Source organism: Cryptomeria japonica, chromosome 3 (genome assembly GCF_030272615.1).
Source record: "Cryptomeria japonica chromosome 3, Sugi_1.0, whole genome shotgun sequence".
NCBI classification, from domain to species: Eukaryota; Viridiplantae; Streptophyta; class Pinopsida; order Cupressales; family Cupressaceae; genus Cryptomeria; species Cryptomeria japonica.
In genome coordinates, this window is record NC_081407.1 from 20,294,292 (window position 1) to 20,313,183 (window position 18,892).

Here is an 18,892-nt window from a genome sequence, read left to right on the forward strand (position 1 = left end):
TATGGTACTAGGCAACAACTCGTACGAAACAAAACTGTTATTTTCCTGAAGCTGTTATACTGTCGTACGGTTTTATAAATCCTGTCGTACGAGTCTCTGATTTTGCCAGTCCAGAATAGTCAAATATGCCTAAAACAGTCTACAGCGAGCCTAAAACTGGTTATCATCCTCTTGAGCATAAACAACCTTGATAGTGTACCCCTGCCGTTGCATGATTTTGTCGATCGTCTTTAAGCTAGTTCAAACAACATCTTGTCAAACCTAAGTTAACTTAGATAACATCTTACACATGATAGATCATTCCTGAAACCAGACTAGATCTTAGTAACTTCTCTCAATCACTACGTTAAACAAAATACTAGCTACAATTTGATCTTGACTTCTGCAACACATTTAGCTCTCGGTCCCGTCGGTAACAAATGCCTATTCAAACCAGAAACTCTCACAACAAAATAGACAAAGAAAAATAAACACCCTTTTCATCAAACGACAATCCATTCTTTGTAGGAAACCTCTTTCCAAATAAACCGTCCTCGACACAAATACCAGTTTACGATCTACCAATCTTTGGTCAGCCCCTATCTCCCACCATGTCTGGGGAAAGACAAGAAAGAGAAGCTAGTAAATGAGACACTCATGACAACTTCAGCAATCATGCCATTGATAGTGATTCCTCATCAGCTGAATCTGAGCTTCCTGAGCCTCCTGAGGCCGAAATACATAAATGTCAGAATGATAAAGAATTCTGAAAAATGATAAAGGTCATCATGGCTAGGGAAAAATAAGACTATTTCCTAGAATTAGCAAAGCAAGGCGCAAAACTCCCTACTGGTTATAATGTGGAGACCCTCATCACTAAAGAGGAAGAGACACCATGGGGAAAGATTAACAAACAAATGCAAACATTACAAACTGAGGTCACAAAACTAAAAAACAAAGATAAAAAACCAAAACAATATTCTCTGGACACAATATGCCCATTCCCATTTGACAAAAACCTTTACATGTCTCCATTTCCCTCAAGAGTAGAAATGCTTAAGTTTGACAACTATGACAGGAATACGGACCCCCAAGATCAAATCAGAGAATTATGTGCTTTATGTATGGATTTCATGCATAACCAAACGTATCTCATGCACCTTTTCCCGATAAGTTTAGGGGGGTAAGCTATGGAATGGTTCTCAAGTTTACCCATGGGAATAATTTTTTTTGAAGAATTAATCCAACTATTCCTACAGCAATACTCCTACAACATTCATCACCCAGTCAATATGATAGAAATTTGCAATACCAAACAAAAAATGGGAGAACCCTTTCTCACTTTTCTCCAATGATGGAGAAAGATGTTCTCTAGATATTCACAAACTATTCCAGACCTTGAGAAAATGGATATCTTTGTCAACAACTTAATCCCTAAATTGAAGTATAGTGTCTAGATGCAAGTACATCCTTCATTCAACAAAATGGTAGATAACGCCCCCAGAATGGAAGATGTGCTTATAAAAAAGGGAGATGTATTGCTTTGGAAAGAAACATCACAAGGTTCTAGTTTTAAAGAAAAGAGTAAATACTGGAAATACGAAAAAGATAACAATAGGAACATTGTTAGTGATGGAGTGGTAGATACTGTCTAAGCAAAAAAAAAATCCACAATATTTAACTTGGCCAGTGGCACGCAAGCACTCAAGGTGGCTGAAACTGCGGTAGAAAATCCTCCGAAGAAAGCAAGAGAATGGTTTAAAGAAAAGCCTTTGCTCTCAAAACCTAAGTGTGATTTTACTCCTCTAGATGAATCATATGAATCAGCTTTTAAAACCTTATTGGCAAATAATCTGATAACATTGCCAGAAATTCTAGACCATATGCCCCATAAATTAGACCCAGATGGTGGAGAGAAAATGAATACTATGACTACCATTGGAACAAGGGACACAACATAAACAACTGCATGAAACTCCGACATGAAATCCAAGATCTCATTGATGCAGGCAAGATCATTGTTGGAAATCACGCGACTATTGCTGATCATAAGGCCTTTAAAGATCCCATATCGGCTTATGAACAAGGAGATTCCTCAAAATCCAAGGGAGGAGATAGAGTAAATTATACCTACACTAACGATGATAATGTGATCAACATGATTGAATCTACTCAACCTGAATATTACAATGTGATCATAATCTAGGATCAACAAAATCCAGCACAAACTGCTAATGCTGTGAGCCGCACTCAAAGGAAGATTACTCTCCCAGGAGCTAGTTCCTCAACTTTCGATCAAACAACATCAAATCTACCAAATAGACAAATAGATACAGTCACGGCCAAATCAAAACAACTAGCTTTATCATCTTCTTCTGGTTATAGTATTGTCAAACAATTGAAGAGAACCAATGCTCAAATCTCCATTTTGGAACTGCCTAAGATCTCTTCTTGTAAAGACATAAATCATGTTAACTTCAAAAATAGCTGAAATACTCTTTATTCTTAAATAAACTCATAAATCAGTTAATAAGTCTATTACATTCCACTTTTCCATTAATAGCTTCAATTAATCATTCCATTCAGATCGTAGTAAACACGAAATTTCTATAAAAGATAAAGATTCTTCATTCAATAAATCGATAAAAGTAGTATCTCATACATACAATACTTAAGCTTTTCAAGTTGCCATAAGTTCAATAATAAATAACACAAAGTAAAGGGTGAGATGCATCCGTTGATTTGCAACCCGAGCTATCACTAGTGCAATCTTTAGCATGAAGACGAGAACAAGATTCAGGCGCTTTTTCCGCCCAACCTTGAAGCTTACGCTTCCCTGGAATTCTTGGTTATTCAAGAATACCTGACCCTGCATGAATTGCTTAGCAAAATAATTCGAAAGGCAAGATGGAATCTGGTGCGTACCTAGATGATACAAGCATTTTCATTTTTCTAATTCTTTTAAGAAACAAGCATTCATTATCAATCTAGGATATGGTAGAGAGCATAAAATAAAAGAATTCCATCTATTTCAATGGTTAATTCTATTTGATTACTCGGCAGAGTATAATGCCATGCACAACAAAAATAGATAGTTGGAAAAACAACTATTGTCTCTTTAATCCACATTCGACACCCAACCTGGAAGGTAACTTTCCACAAACACAAGCCTATCTAGCTTTGTTCATATAAATCTTGAATAAATTTATACATAAGACAATCTTTCGCCTTTCAATTCTAGCTTCCTATTTCTTCCAAGATAAAAATACAATGCTAAGAAGACAATCTTTCGTTTGAATAGAAACTGATAGAATAAATATTTATTACAACCAATCCTATCTGACAGGAAACAATCTTTTATGGATAATCAAATATCGGAAAGAAAACAATCTTTCCCTTCTATCTTTCAAGCAATTTAAAGACAAAAATTAAATATTAAGAAGGCGCAACACATGTATGAATCTTTACATAGAAATTGAATAAAATGAGCACACATTCTTTTATTCAATTATCAAACATTTAAATAATGTAATCATTAACGTGCATTCCATTTCTTATGGTTTAGAAATCTAAGTTTTATTTTGTCTAAGCTCTCTAATTTTCCATGTGTCTTGGTTCATTTACCTCTTTTCTCAAACATCATACTAATATGTGACTTTCCATGATTTAAGAACTCAACTCATTGATTTTACTAATTTTCCATAACAACTATCTAACATGATGAAAATTCATAAAGTGCCTATCTATATGGCCTTTCAAATGAGACACCTAATCACCATTTTTCATGCAAGGATCAAATTCAAAAGTGTAAGTCTTTTCTACACAAATTCAAAATAAACTTCAATTCTTAATAATTCATTATCCTAGTATTTCATCTTCTTTGAAGTTCAATTTCAAAGTTCCTCTCTCTATCCTCTTACTCTATTCCTAGAGGATTGGGTGATCTAATTTCTAAGAGTTTCACTAAGTTTTGTCAACAAACTTTCATAAGTATATCATTATTGTATCTATATTTTCATGATCGTAATTTAAACAATTAAAAATGATTCATTTTGCGACTCTAAATCTTCCATTAGAATATTTCATAATTCTAAAACTAGATCATTCTTTATCTCTTAATCTCTTCAACAAAACATACTAGATTTGAGCCTACCTCAAGAAACGCAATCCAGGTCTATTATGATCCTTGATAGCTTTAAATTGTCGGTAATACGTCCAGATTCCAATTCTTTCCTTCTTGGCGCTCTTCTATCTCCCAAGCTCTCTATTCCTAGTCCTTATCCTTTCTATATTCTGAGAATTCCTTTAATAATAAAGTAATTAACACGCATTCACGAGCGTAACCTCTAAATTCGACACTATACTAGAGATGATCATCATTGATCTTTTACGACTCGGTCATAAGCACATAAAAATCTCCATTATTCTATTCTCTCTTATCTCTTTGTCTCTCTTCTACATTCTTTCTCTCCTCTATCTTGCTTAACTTCCCATCTTCTTGTGTGTGTTTATCTTTCTATCCTTCATCTTTATTTATCCTAAATTCTCCTATGATCTCTCCCAAATTAGAGGCTCGGTTATGGTTGTTGATTTGAAGTCTTCTTTTGCATATGTTGAATCTTCCATTTAACTCTCTCTCAAGTCTACACATCTAAAAGAGATGGCAATTCTAGTTATATTTTCTGCAGTTTAAGTGCATAAGTCAACTATGCAACATCTTCTTATCATGGGTATTCCTAATAACATGGCACCACGTGCCTGTTAATGCATTTCTCTCTAGTTATATACCTAAGATTGAGGTCTTCTTCTATGTTATCACCATGGAAATTATCAGTAGATTACTCACTTGGTGGAGGGGTCGGCAAGTTAAACATGATTACAAACACTTAAGTGTTTGTCATGAGCATGAGTATCGCTCAAGCTGCCAAGTCTATGCCATGATCTCCATGTGGCTGCAACTCTAGTCTGCGTTTAACATTGGTTCTTTGCCTAGTCGACCACCCTAACTATCATGCGACATAGTCGCTATCCTTTGGTTCACTAAAAACCGCCACCTTGCTTAATGTATATAAATATATAATAAGCGACTACATAATAAAACCATAGTTTTATAAATGTATATTCATCAATACATTATTGTAAATAATCATGTTTGTATAAAATAAAAATCACATAAGCATAATTCCAATATTCACCTCTAAATATATATAGATATTTACGTATGACCGATGGAATTGTAGTTATCTAACTACCATGCGTATAAAACTTGCATCAATATAAACAAAACAATCATTAATAAAGATGCATTTTCTTATAAAAAGACAATAATCATTCGATATAAGGTACATTTAGTCGTTAATTCCAAATTATTCAACTTATAAATAATCATTTTAAGAGTAATCAATATAATTATGCATGAACCATAATTACCTACGTATATATATGTATATGATCGAGTCCTAGTTATTGGAACTAATATACATATAAAATACGTATAATTATAGTATAATTTTGAAAACCAAACATTAAATATAGTTTCGATAATTTACATACTTCTACACAAAGGACATTAAATCATAGATTCACTATTTATGTTCAAATTATTAACAAATTTTCACTCTTCATAGACAAATAAAACATAACATTTGCCTTTACTCACAAAATTTGATTCATGACTCAAAATCATTCATCAATGCAAAAATAAATATATATGCATAACTTCACTATGTGGTGTGTGAGATTCCATCTATTCTAACGAAATACAAGAGCTAAGACAACTCTACCTGAACCATGTTCTCACCTTCATCGTTGTTCACATGTTCCTGCATTCACTTGCACTCAATCGCTCATTAGCAATGACAATCCCAATTTACAATAAAAATTATTATTGGTCATTCAATTGTATATAAATCATTTCATTGCATTTGACCTCCTATCTTATTTCATTGATAATTCAAATTTCATTTCATTTCCAATTCATTTGCGAAAAATAAACATTATTTTCTTAATTAAATAATTATGGAAAAATAAGGTTCGTGACACTTTTTCTCATAGAGAGGTCCTAGACAAGGATCTACTTACCACCAGTGTCCCTAAAGATTTAGACATAGATCGGTTTCAATCTATGGTGGGCCACCTAATTCACCTCATTATCTCACTTTCTCTGAAGAAGATGATAACTCACTGAGTCACCCACATAACCAGCCGTTACACATTGAAGCCATGATCCATAAACACCGAGTTAAACATGTTTTGATAAAAGGAGGCACTGGGTTGAATATCTGTACCTACAATCTACTGACACAGCGGGGATTTTTTGCAAACGTTATTGATCCAACAAAGAAAATAACAATCAAGGCTTATGATGAAGAAGAAAGAACCTCTAAGGGTTTGGTACAATTACCGACCAGGGTAGGACCTGTAGAAAGAGATGTCATTTTTCAAGTCCTGGATCTTCATCTTTCATACAAAATCTTACTGGGAAGGCCATGGATTCATGAAATGAAAGCAGTACCATCTATGTATCATCAATGCCTAAAATTTCCTTATAATGGAGTTGAAGTCAATATTCCTGCTGATACAAGCTATACCTGCAATGCATTAACACAAAGGTGTTGATGCTTTTGTTCCTCATAATAGAGCAGCCTCTATAGCTGAAAGTTCGTAATCTTTGCTGAAAGATTTAGAAAAGAAATTAAAAATCACAAACATTGGCATAGATGGCTACAAAATAGAGCTTATAATCTCACTAATGTCTCTTCCTCCATCACCAAGACAGTCGGGGAAACCATTAGAGGTTATGAAGCCACAAACTTAAACTCCAAAAGTTATTTATGATGGTCTCTTTATACAGTCCTCTACTTCTCTTGCAGGTGAAATAGAAGATGATGATGTTCTCAAATCGCTTTTCAAAGAAGATACCTCAAATAAAGAAATACGACATTGTGAGATTTCCCCGACACAATATGGTCTAGGCTATAAGATGCTTCAATGCATGGGATATTCCGTTACCGGTCCTCTAGGAAAACATCAAGAAGGTATTGTTGAACCTATTCAGTTACAAACCAAGTCTGCCAATGATAAAGCTGGATTGGGTTATAATCCAAGAAAGACATTAGATCAGAAGCACACATCCCACCATCAACTTAAGTGGAATAAAAAGGTACTACCTTTAACAACACAAGAAATTAATACTCAACAAACTCAGGAAGAGTGTGACAATGAACAAAAAGAATTTCCCACCCAGAGAGAGGAAACAAATGGTAATCAAGTTCCAGTTATATCAGCTATAATACCATAGGAAGTAGAAGTCCCAGAGGATATGAGAGATGAAGTATATAGAATCAGAGAATTGTTTGTCCCACTGAACATTTCGGTCACATATACTGGCAGACAACAAGTAGATGATTTCAAAACTAATTCAAATAATATGAATGGGGTCCTAACCATCTCTCAGATACATCCACTACAGAAACCCCTAAAGAATCCAGTGATATCATAGATGATGCACAAGAGTTGATAAGCCTAAAAATGCAAAAGGAAATGGAAGAAATCAGACTAAAAAAATAAGAAGACTATGAACAATAGCTGGAGGAAGAACGGACACAAGCAATTTATTCACCTACTAACTCTCCCTTTGACAAAATAGAACAAATCAGGTACGAAACTACAAAAAGAAGAATTAGAAGCTACAGAAACAGAACCTGTCATCAGTCTAGAAGAAGCTGAATGGAACAGACGACAAAGATTAATAGAACCATCAAGGTTATGTCCACAAGTGTGTCAAATACAAGTACTCAATGAACCAAATCACGAAGGAACTTGTAGCAGCAAAGATGTGGGTATTGATACTATATATACTTTTACTAAGCCACTTGAAGATGAGTCAGAAACTTCATCTCATGACTCTGATAACTCAGACAGGAGCTCTATTTATAACAACAATTATTCAACAACACATTATGACTACTCTATCATGAATGTTGAGATGTTGTCCGTTGACCCTGTTACTGTCACACCATGGTATGTAGTCCAGTTTGAAGTAGGTGACGATGCTAGAAGTAGGTCGGTTGGGTTAGGTCCAATAAATACTAACATGGATTTTGATAATTGTGCCATAACTCTTCCTAGTCTTGAGACACATACGCAAGGTAGTCTTCTGGAACTCGATTGGTCGGTCTGAAGCCATGATGATAGTACCGTGAACTCCCTTGAGCCTGTTCCAACCTTATCCTTAATACATCCTGAACTGATTGATTGTACTCTTTATAACCAACCCTTGAATGTACCTACTTTTTCCAATGACTATACGTTAGCCTATTATCTCAATGCAGTTGAACCCATGAACTCTTCCACCAGTGAACAAAGTGAAAACAAGATTGAAATAGATATCAAGTATCTTAGTTGCAAAAATAAGAAAAATAAAAATAAAAGAATTGATGGCGAAAACCACATTGTGGCGATGTCAAAATCTAAAAAAGAGAAAATAAAGGACGTACCTAAAGGTGAAAACCTCTCTGAGGTGCCTGAAGGTGAGATACTTGATATACTGCCAAGCCACTTCTAGGAGAGATCTTCCATATAGATCGAGCCAACTCAGCCATTGAACATTGGGAGTCAAGAGACACCACACGTCATTCATTTAGCTCAATCAATATCAGCAGAAGAGTTAAAAGATTTTAGCAACCTTTTTTAAGAAAAAAAGATCAACTTTCCATGGATATACTCAGATATGCCAGGACTAGATCCTGATCTCATCATGCATCATCTCTCTATTACACCAGGAGTTAAACCATTTAAGCAAAAACTCTGTAAGATGCATCCTAATGTGGCACTGCTAGTCAAAGCTGAACTAGAGAAATTCCTAAAAGCTGGATTTATCAGAGCTATAGACTACATAGAATGGATATCAAACATAGTACCCGTATCAAAGGTAGATAAATCTATTAGAGTTTGCACAGACTTCAGGGATCTCAACAAAGCATGTCCGAGAGATGATTTTCCATTGCCCAACATTGACATGATAGTAGATATGATTGCTGGATATGAGATGTATTCATTAATGGATGGATTCTTTGGTTACAATTAGATCAAGATAGCACCTGAAGATCAAGAAAAGACATCTTTCATGTGTGCATGGGGAACCTTCTGCTGGAATGTGATGCTTTTTGGGCTAAAGAACGCATGAGCAACTTACCAAAGAGAAGTAACCACTATCTTCCATGATATGATGCATAAAAACATGGAAGATTATGTTGATGACACCCTAGTAAAAACCATGAAGATATCTACGCATATTCAAGAACTAGGCCTCATAATCGATAGAATGGAAAGATTCAAGCTTCGGTTAAATCCTAATAAGTGTGCATTTGGGGTAACAACATGAAAATTGCTTGGTTACATAATTCAAAAAAAGGAATTGAGGTTGACCCTGAAAAGGTCCAAGCTATAATGGAAATGCCTCCGCCCAAGAATATCAGTCAAAAGAGAAGTTTACAAGGCCGTCTTTAGTCAATAAGGCATTTTATATCTCAGCTAGCAGGCAAAGCTCAACCCTTCACAAAGGTATTAAGGAAAGGAATTCAATACACCTGGGATAAAGATTGTGAACAACATTTACAACAAATCAAAGAATATCTTTCTAATCCACCCATATTAATGCCACCGATTCTATACATATCAGCTACAAATACTTCACTGGGGGCACTTCTGGCACAACAAGATGACAATAAAATGGAATGAGCTATCTATTACATTAGCAGAACATTGGTGTCATATGAAATGAACTACACTATAATAGAGAAAGCATGCTTGGCATTGGTCTTTGCATCACAAAAATTAAGGCACTATATGTTAGCACACTCTATTAAGCTGGTAGCCAAGATTGATCTGCTCAAATATCTTCTCAGTAAAACAATGCTTACAGGGAGACTGGCCAAATGGGTCATGGTTCTTATAGAATTTGATATTGAATATGTGGAACACAAAGCCATCAAAGGACAAGTTATTGCAGACCAACTTGTTGATGCTCCACTTGCAGACAGTCAACCTTTGCATATAGAATTCTCAGATGAATCAATCATGCACCTTATTGAACAATCATGGAAGATGTTCTTTGATGGGTCTTTCACTCAACATGGTTTTGGTGCTAGAATACTTTTTATTACTCCTAAAAAATATTCAATTCCAAAAGCTTACAAGATTCTCTTCCCTTGCACAAACAACATTGCAGAATATGAAGCTTTGGTAAACAGGATCAAGCTGGCCATTGAGTGGAAGATTATTGAATTACACATCTATGGAGATTCTCAACTCATCATCAACCAAATCAATGACCTATATCAAACAAGAGATGAGAAACTAATTCCTTATAAGAGAATGGTGGATGATCTCAAGAAATACTTTACCTTTGTATCATTTCAATAGATCCCTAGAACAAGAAATAGAGTAGCAGATGCAATGGCTACTTTGGCATCTACAACTACAAGAATCTAATTTTTTCTTTGAATTCCTAGTGGAAGAGTTACATTATCCTGCCTATGATTCTCCCAAGTCCCAGATGGTCTATTCTATTATTGGACATGACTCATCTTGTTATAGCCACATTTACTCTTACTTGCGTGACCAAGTTGTCCCTACTAATCTTTCCCGAAATGAAAAAAGGAACCTAATCCAAAATGCTTTACGATACGTCATCATTTCTAATGACCTATTCAGCTGAGGTTTAGATAATACTTTGCTTAGATGTCTAGAAACTGAGGAGTCCCAACACGCATTATCCGAGGTTCATGAAGGTGTTTGTGGATCCCATTCGAACGATCTAACTTTAGCACAAAAACTACTAAGGGCTGGCTACTATTGGCCAGATATGGAGAAAGAAGCTATAAAATTTGCTAAAACCTATGTAAAGTGCCAACTACATGGGCACCTTATCCATACTCCAACAAGGGATCTCATACCCTTTGTGACACACTGGCCCTTTCAATATTGGGCGTTTGATCTAATTGGCCAAATATATCCTGCACCATCTAACAAACACAAAATTATTATCACCGCCACTCAGTACTTCACTAAGTGGGTAGAAGAGGTTCCTCTCATCAAAGCAACTGACAAACAAGTAGCTCTATTTATTCTTAATTATATCATCTGCAGGTATGGTATACCTTCATCCATTATAACTGACAATGGAGGACAGTTTAAGAACAAAGATCTAAATGAACTCTGTGAGAAATTCAAAATAAAACAACACTAGTCATCAGTATATTACCCTCAAGGTAATGGACAAGCCGAGGCATCTAACAAAAACCTATTGACTATCTTGTACAGAACAGTGAACAAATCTGGGAAGGATTGGCATCTGCAGCTCAATCCTGCATTGTGGGCTTATAGAACAAGTATCAGAACACCTATTGGGGCTACACCTTTTTCTTTGGTGTATGGGTCCGAAGTAGTATTACCTATTGAGGTGGAAATACCATCTCTAAGAGTTTCTTTGCAAGGTCTTGTTACTGATGAAGACTATAAAATATCTAGATTGCAAGAGCTCAAATTGTTGGATGAGCGTTGGCAAGTAGCATTTGATCATCTCAGAGTGTATCAAAAGCGAATGTCCAGAGGATATAACAAAAAGGTTCGACAAAGAGAAGGTGACCTAGTTCTAAGAGAAAATCCTAAAAATCAACAATTTCGAGACAACAAAGGGAAGTTCAAACCCAATTGGCTGGGTCCCTATATCGTTACTACAACTTTTGGCTCTGGTGCCTATCAACTCTCAACATCAAAAGGAGAACAACTCCGTGAACCAATCAACACCATCCATCTGAAGAAATTCTTCACCTAAATATTCTCTGCTCCAGCAGCCTATACAGCTAAAAAGTCCTGAAGAAATCCTAAAAATAAAAAAAATACCTGAAAAAAATCCTAAAAATCAGAAAAAGTCCTGAAGAAATTCAAAAAAAAAAAGAAAAGAAGAAAAAGAAAAAAAAAGGGAAAATGAGAGAAAATGCCTTGGTGAAATCCTGGTAAATAGGAACCTTGGTAAAAAAAAAATCTCTGCCAAGCAGGTGAAAACCTGGCAAACAGGCACCTCTTGTACTCAAGCACTCCATCTATCAACACAACATTGGCATCCCCGCTTTCATGCATCTTTGCTTTCACCTGTACATATTTTAGTCACTTTTGTGACATCCTGGTTTGTTGGAACCCTCATGGCTTGAAACTGATCATTGTCCAAGTCTTAGGTTAATCGCTAGAGCACATTACATATCCTAAGTAGTATCAACCAAGTCATCTTTACGTCAGTGATACCTGATCATCCACTCCGAGTCAGTCACCTGTCTCCTGACTACTGAAGAGTTTTATCACTGAGTAAACAAGCAAAAGGACATAACTAAAAACAATCACTAAACAGTTTGAGCTATGCATGAAAATTTTCTTTGTGTGCTATCTTTTATGAATTTTGATTATTCTCTCTTTGAGTAACTCGAGGAAGTCTATCTTGACTAAGAGGAGCAAGGATTGGGGGCATAATATGTTTGTTTGTTTCTGCTTTTAGGAATGATTTCGATGATTTGTAAGCATCTAATTAGTTGGGTGTCTATGATAAGTGCCATCACATTCAGGTGAAATCGCCACACATACCTCGACTTTGCTTATTTGAATGCTACAGGGAGGTTCCCATCATTTCTTTGTCTATTTTGAGGGAATTTCTTTATTGTGCAATCCGGGTCCATTCGTAATCTGTCCAAGGATATGAATGAAAAAAGGGTCATTACCGACAAGATAATTAATATTGCACATGAAAAGAAAGGAACTCTAATCTGCCTGTTGTGGTTGTAAAACACTTGATGATGACAATTAAGATTTTCAAAATCCAATGACTAGGTTTAGGATTGAATCACATTTTGCATATCATTTTGCATTTTCATTCTGCATCTTGTGAATTTAGAATGATTTCGGTATGGTAACAATGATCTCCTTATTTTCTGAATGAGAGATGGAAGCTTCATCATTTCTTAGGTAAGTGGTCTATTTTTCATCATTTCTCCGATCTAGTACTTGTGTTTTGAGATGTTAGCTGCATACATGAGCATCTTATATATATTCATACATTCACTATCATTCATTTGAATTCATCTTATTGCATAAAAAAATAAAAAGTTTGCATTACTCATTACTCATTCACATTCATTTATTTGCATATGAAAAGAAAGAAAAATAGATATCCATGATCATTTGCATTACATACATCCCTACTACAAGAAATGCATACATGTAGAATAAAGCATATAGAAAGCATCTCATAATCAATCAGCACAAGTACAATGAAGTCAAATCAATCTCGTATATATATATGTCGTATAAAGTCAGAGTACAAAATGATGTCAAATGACATGTACAAACTCCCATCAGATCAAGAATCGTATAGGCTACAAAAAATGGGTGTGTGTACAAAAAATATCAAAGCTACAAAAAGAATATCTAGCTCTCAGCCTCTCCCTCATCGCCCGGTGGAGGAGGTGGAGCCTGCTAATCGGGATCTCAACGAGGTGCCCGAGCTCCCTCTGACCATGCCATATACTGCGAGTAGGGGATAACCTGCTGCGTAATTGGAACTGCGACGCTATATGCTGCAACATAGTAGGCTGTCCTACTAGTCTGGTGAGGGAGCTCCTATCACAAGGCCTCTATCTCCGCTCTTGTCTCTACTCTCATCTTTGAGATTTGACGGTCGCACTCAACCCTAAGACCTACAAGTTGTCGGTCTCGCTCCGCCAGCTGCGTCTGAGCCACTGTCAACTGTGACTACAACTCCGCAAGACGTGCTCTCATTGACCATCCCACGTCAGTCCCCTGCTCTCTTGCAGGCTCTCCATCGTCGTCTCCATCTCCATCTCCACCCTACTCCTCCCTCCACTGTCAGACCTGTCTCGATGCTGCTCTCTCCTCCCCAGCTCTGCCCAATCTCACGCCTATACTCCCTAGGGATGCACCCTCACCCCTCTGCTGTCCAACCCTAGTTGGAACCCTGCTGCTGCTAGCACCAGGATCGCCACCTACCTACCTCAGAGCCTCGACTCTCTCCCCCTGTCCCTGCCTCTGTCCCTGTCCCAGTGCATGGGCATCATTCTCAATCTCCTCAATACAAGGAGCCTTCTCAGCTAGATCTGTCAACCTAGGGATGGATGTTGCTGGAACCAATCCCTATACTGGGGAAATACCCCCACATTTGCAACATCATCCATGTAATCCCATCTAAGGCACTGTAAACCAGTCAACTCCTGCATACTCAAGGCATAGGACAACCTCAGTGACCATTCTTTCCTCTCCTCATCAGCATATCTCACCTATGTTGTGTACTCCTGCAAGATCCCCTAAGGCCTACCATACTGCCTCATCACTCAAGATACTACAAATCGCTCTACCATAGTTTGTGATCTGCCAATAAGTGGGTGCATAACAAAAATATCTTGGCGTACCAGCCGCCAGTCATCCCATGGCTCTAGGCCCCTGTAAGGTCTCCATATCACAGCTATAAGGTCATCTAACTGCCGCAGCCAAAAATTGGTCTTTCCCAGATGGGGTTGTGTAACGTAACCAACATACCTATATATAATCAGCTGCCCAGGCTCTCTGCTGTCATCCATAATAGGCCGACAAACGGGAAGGTGCTCCCAAGCCCAAACCTATAAGATCAACATTAGTTGCCATGCTCTTGCCCTCCCTGTACACTATCTCATGTATCTCACGATACATGTGGGCTAATAAACAAGAACCCCAGCCAAGCCTCTAAGGGGTCTCCATCAATCTCTCCAGCATCCTACCCCATCCACACTGGAATCCCTGTTGTCCCCTATTCGGCATCAGAAAACAACTGATAAACCCTGCTAGGATGCAAGCCAAAGAAAACTCCTCACTATATCTTCTCATCATGATGTCCCAATTGATGGAACATGTCAATATATCAGGATCTCTGAAGACATGCCTAACTGCCTGTAAACTGGGAAGGTGTGTTGCATCATAATCCATCTTATCCCTAGCAAAAGGGATATAGAGGATCCTATATACATCCTCGGGAGATAGTCATCTCCCCAACTGGAAAATGGAAGGTATTATGCTCTGAATGGAATCGCTCAATCAATGTTGTGAGCATTCTGTGATTCACATGGATGTCTGGTAACCCAAGAAGATGTGTTAAGCCACACAAATCAATATGAGCCTGATCAACCTCTGATGACTGTCACACTAATATCATGGTATGCGGATAAACACATCTGAAGAGCACATGAGGCAATCAAACCTGCACAAATCAACCAACAAAGCATCAGAAGACATTCTGAATAAGCCTACAAGAGAAGCAAAACATCACGCAAATCCAACTACGCCAAATGCCAAATTAAAATTTTAATTTTAGACATTCAAAAATGCTCACTATTTCCCAAACGACAAAACACAGAAGAACAACAACTCGTACGAGTCAGGTCTAGGCTTCGTACGACAAAAGACTCCCATACAAAAAAAGATTAGACTTAGGATGACAAAATGGTCTTTTATGCATGTTGTCATATGACAAAAGGGTGGGGTTAGAACGACAAAACTAATGGCTTCAAACGACAGAACATACTTCAGCAAAACGAGAAGGGCCGACTAAAAACGTGCTAAAACTTGAAAAATGAACAAAAAAATTCAAAATTGAGAACATAAAGAGGCTTAAGATTGATCACTTACCGCTGGCTCATAGTGTCGAGGTTGATTATGTCATCTCTAGCGCTTGAATTGATGCTCACGAGTAGGGACCACCATTTTCTTTGCAGAAGGATTTTTGAATTTTTAAACTTGGAGGGTTAAAATGAATTGAAAATGACACTTTTTCCCCTTATATAGCCAAAACCCTAATTTTTCAACTTGCTCTGATGGACACAAAAATTGTACCGTTAGCTAATTCACTCATTCTAACTCCATTTTCAGGATTAAAATTGAAATTAGAGATCATCTTGCTAGTCAATTTCATAAAGTTTGGACCACTTAGCGCTTTTCATCAAAAGCTCATTCTCTCTTCTAATTGCCCTAAATTTCTCATGAATCAACGCTGAATCTCAATTTAATTTCTACAAATCAACTTTGTGCTCAATTTCTTATCAATCAACACAAAATTTTCCAAAATTCCTCATAATTATTCTTTGTGCTCAAAACAACTTATCATCGCTAAAAATTGCCTATCATCATGTACCCTCGCTATCTTTCGATTTCACTCCTGAGGGGGCATACTTGTGACCTTATGACCTCACATCTTCAAATGTCGAGAAAATTTTCAAATCTTCATCAAAAGTCGAGAAAAAATCTTTTTCAACTAAAGAAAATCAATCAAATTCTCATCGCTAGGGGCATCTCAACTTTATCGCTTTATATCAAATTGAGATCTCTCGATCATCTGAATCAAATCAGTCTCTAGGGGCATATCAGTTTCATCGCTTCAAATCAAGTTGATATTGTCTCTGTCTTAATCAGTCTCTTAACATTAATCAGTTTCATCGCTTTTCATCAAGTTGATTATTCGTTTAAACTCAATCAAGTGTTTAAAGAGTTTCTTTGATCACACTCAATCGAATCAGGTGTTTAGTTTCATCGTGTCGAATCAAGCTGGACAGTTTATCTTCTCTCATCGTATCTTGATCAATCAAGTTCAAGATCATTTTTTATCTTCACTCACTGTGTCTAGTTCAATCAAGTTCTAGATCAGTAAGATCCGCTTCTTGATCAATCAAGTTCAAGTTCGGTATCTTTGCTCTCTATCGTTCCTAGTTCAATCAAGTTCGGGATCGGTGTCGCTTTAATCAACTTTGTTCAACTTCATCGCTTCAAATCAAGCTAAACACCTCGCTCTTCATCTAGTTCATGATCAATCAAGTTCAGAACTGGTATCTTCTAGACATCAAATTTTCTTTGAACCAACGTGCTACTCGCACATTAATTCAAAGAAGGGCAAATGTAATACCCTAAAAATTGTCATCTAAACCATGAGCCCCTAATCTCAGCAACATCACCAAGGTCCTAACCAAAGGCAATTAAATAAATCTTGAGCACACAATTAATTCTTTAATCATCAAATGTCACATGGCAAATTAATTACTCAATATTAATTAAATATTTATTTAATTAATTAAATCATTCCAAGTAAATCATTTTAAACAATTATCTTATTTATTTTATTAAATATCCTAGCATATTTAATTAAATAAATCAATTTGCCATTAAATCATCAAAAAGAGGAATTAATTAAATAAATAACAATTGTCATAAATCTTCAAAAAGAAAACAAATCAAGAAAGAGGAATTGGAAATTATGAGCACAAATCTTCAAAAAAGGAATTATTTGACCAAAAAAGAATTAAAAATTTGAGAAAAGAAATCAATTGAAGATAATCTTGAAAAAACAAATTAAAAATTGATAGATAATCTCAAAGAAAGCAATTAAAACAATTAAATATTAAAATTGAATGAAATAGAGAATAAATTAGGTTTTTTTTTTTTTTTTTAAATTCTGATTTTATCTTAATTTTAGTTCAATTTCCTTTAAAACTGAGAAAAGCATCCAATCACATCAATTCACCTAGATTGTGCTTCCTCTTGGAAAATCTTGACCGCTCATCATCATTTGATCTCAACCTTTGGTTTCTTTCTGAATTTTCTATAAATTCAAGCTCTCATCTCTCATTGAAAGATCCTAGAGAATATATTGTTATCATGTTGTTTTTGCTCTAGGTTCATTGATATTTGTGCATTTAGATATTCACATATTAGTTATTTCATATTGTTTAGATCACTTAGCTCATTTATTGCTTAAATCATGTTAGATTAATCTTGCATATCTAGCTTAAATGTTGCATCCATTTAGCTTAAATCCATGCTCATATAGATTAAAAATCCTTCATTTAGGTGTTGTCTAGTCACTAGATAGCTTAGCAATCTGAGAGCAATCTAAACTCGCATCTACTAGAAGGCAATGGGTCGATTTGTTATGGTTTTATTATTCATGTTTATATCTGTCTGACCATGCATGTAATGACTTAATTGAAGTGTTGTGCTTGCAGATACAAGTCCACTTTTCACACACACAATATCCAATGTTTCACTATAAGGGTACTCTGCAATATGCTTTCTAGCAATAGTAATCCAACAGTTTGACTAAGAGAGAGAAGAGTCTTTTTAATATCAAAGTAAGAGAAAATTGCAGTACCTTGTCAATTCCTACACCTACACCTTCTAAGACAAAAAGAGAATAATTAGCACCAACTAGGGTATTTATTTTGTCAATACCTTGCCAATTTGAAATAACAAAGTCCTGTAACCCAAAGAATGGCAACACTAAATGCATGACTTAAATTTTGTATATAGTGTTGTCAAAAGTGTATTGATGGAAAGGAGGACAAATAAAACAAAGATGCATCATGCATATCTCAATAAGTAAAACTCAAGAGTGACAATGAGTGTTAGAAATGAAGTACCTTGAAGCAAAGTTGCTTCTTTAAAAGATGAGCAACAAGGAAGCAATTACCATGCATTTTCTCTCCATTCCAGCTACAATATGAAACCAAGACAATCATTACATGGACATGGATATTTATCCATGTCCCTCTCATCGGCTACTATCTCATCATATGCATGATATTGATCCATAGTCAGCCTTTGATGCTGATCTATAGTGCCAAAAATATTCATGAACAAAGAATCAAAGAGTTGTGATGAATATGAAAATATTGACTCGAGATTGTGACAAGATATATAACAACAAAAGGTAATGAAAAGATAGATTTATAATATTTTGTAGCATCTTCATTTTCAAAAGATAGTAACAAATTTATAATAGTTTGTAGCACAAATCACAAGAGCCACTTCAAGATTAGAATAAGTAAAC

At 36.0% G+C, this 18,892-nt stretch overlaps 1 pseudogene; it reads right to left on the reverse strand.

Annotated features, from left to right (window-relative positions):
- LOC131068585 (uncharacterized) overlaps positions 1-18,617 on the reverse strand; it is an 85,071-nt pseudogene extending 66,454 nt beyond the window's left edge.
- Positions 18,618-18,892: the final 275 nt, after the last annotated feature.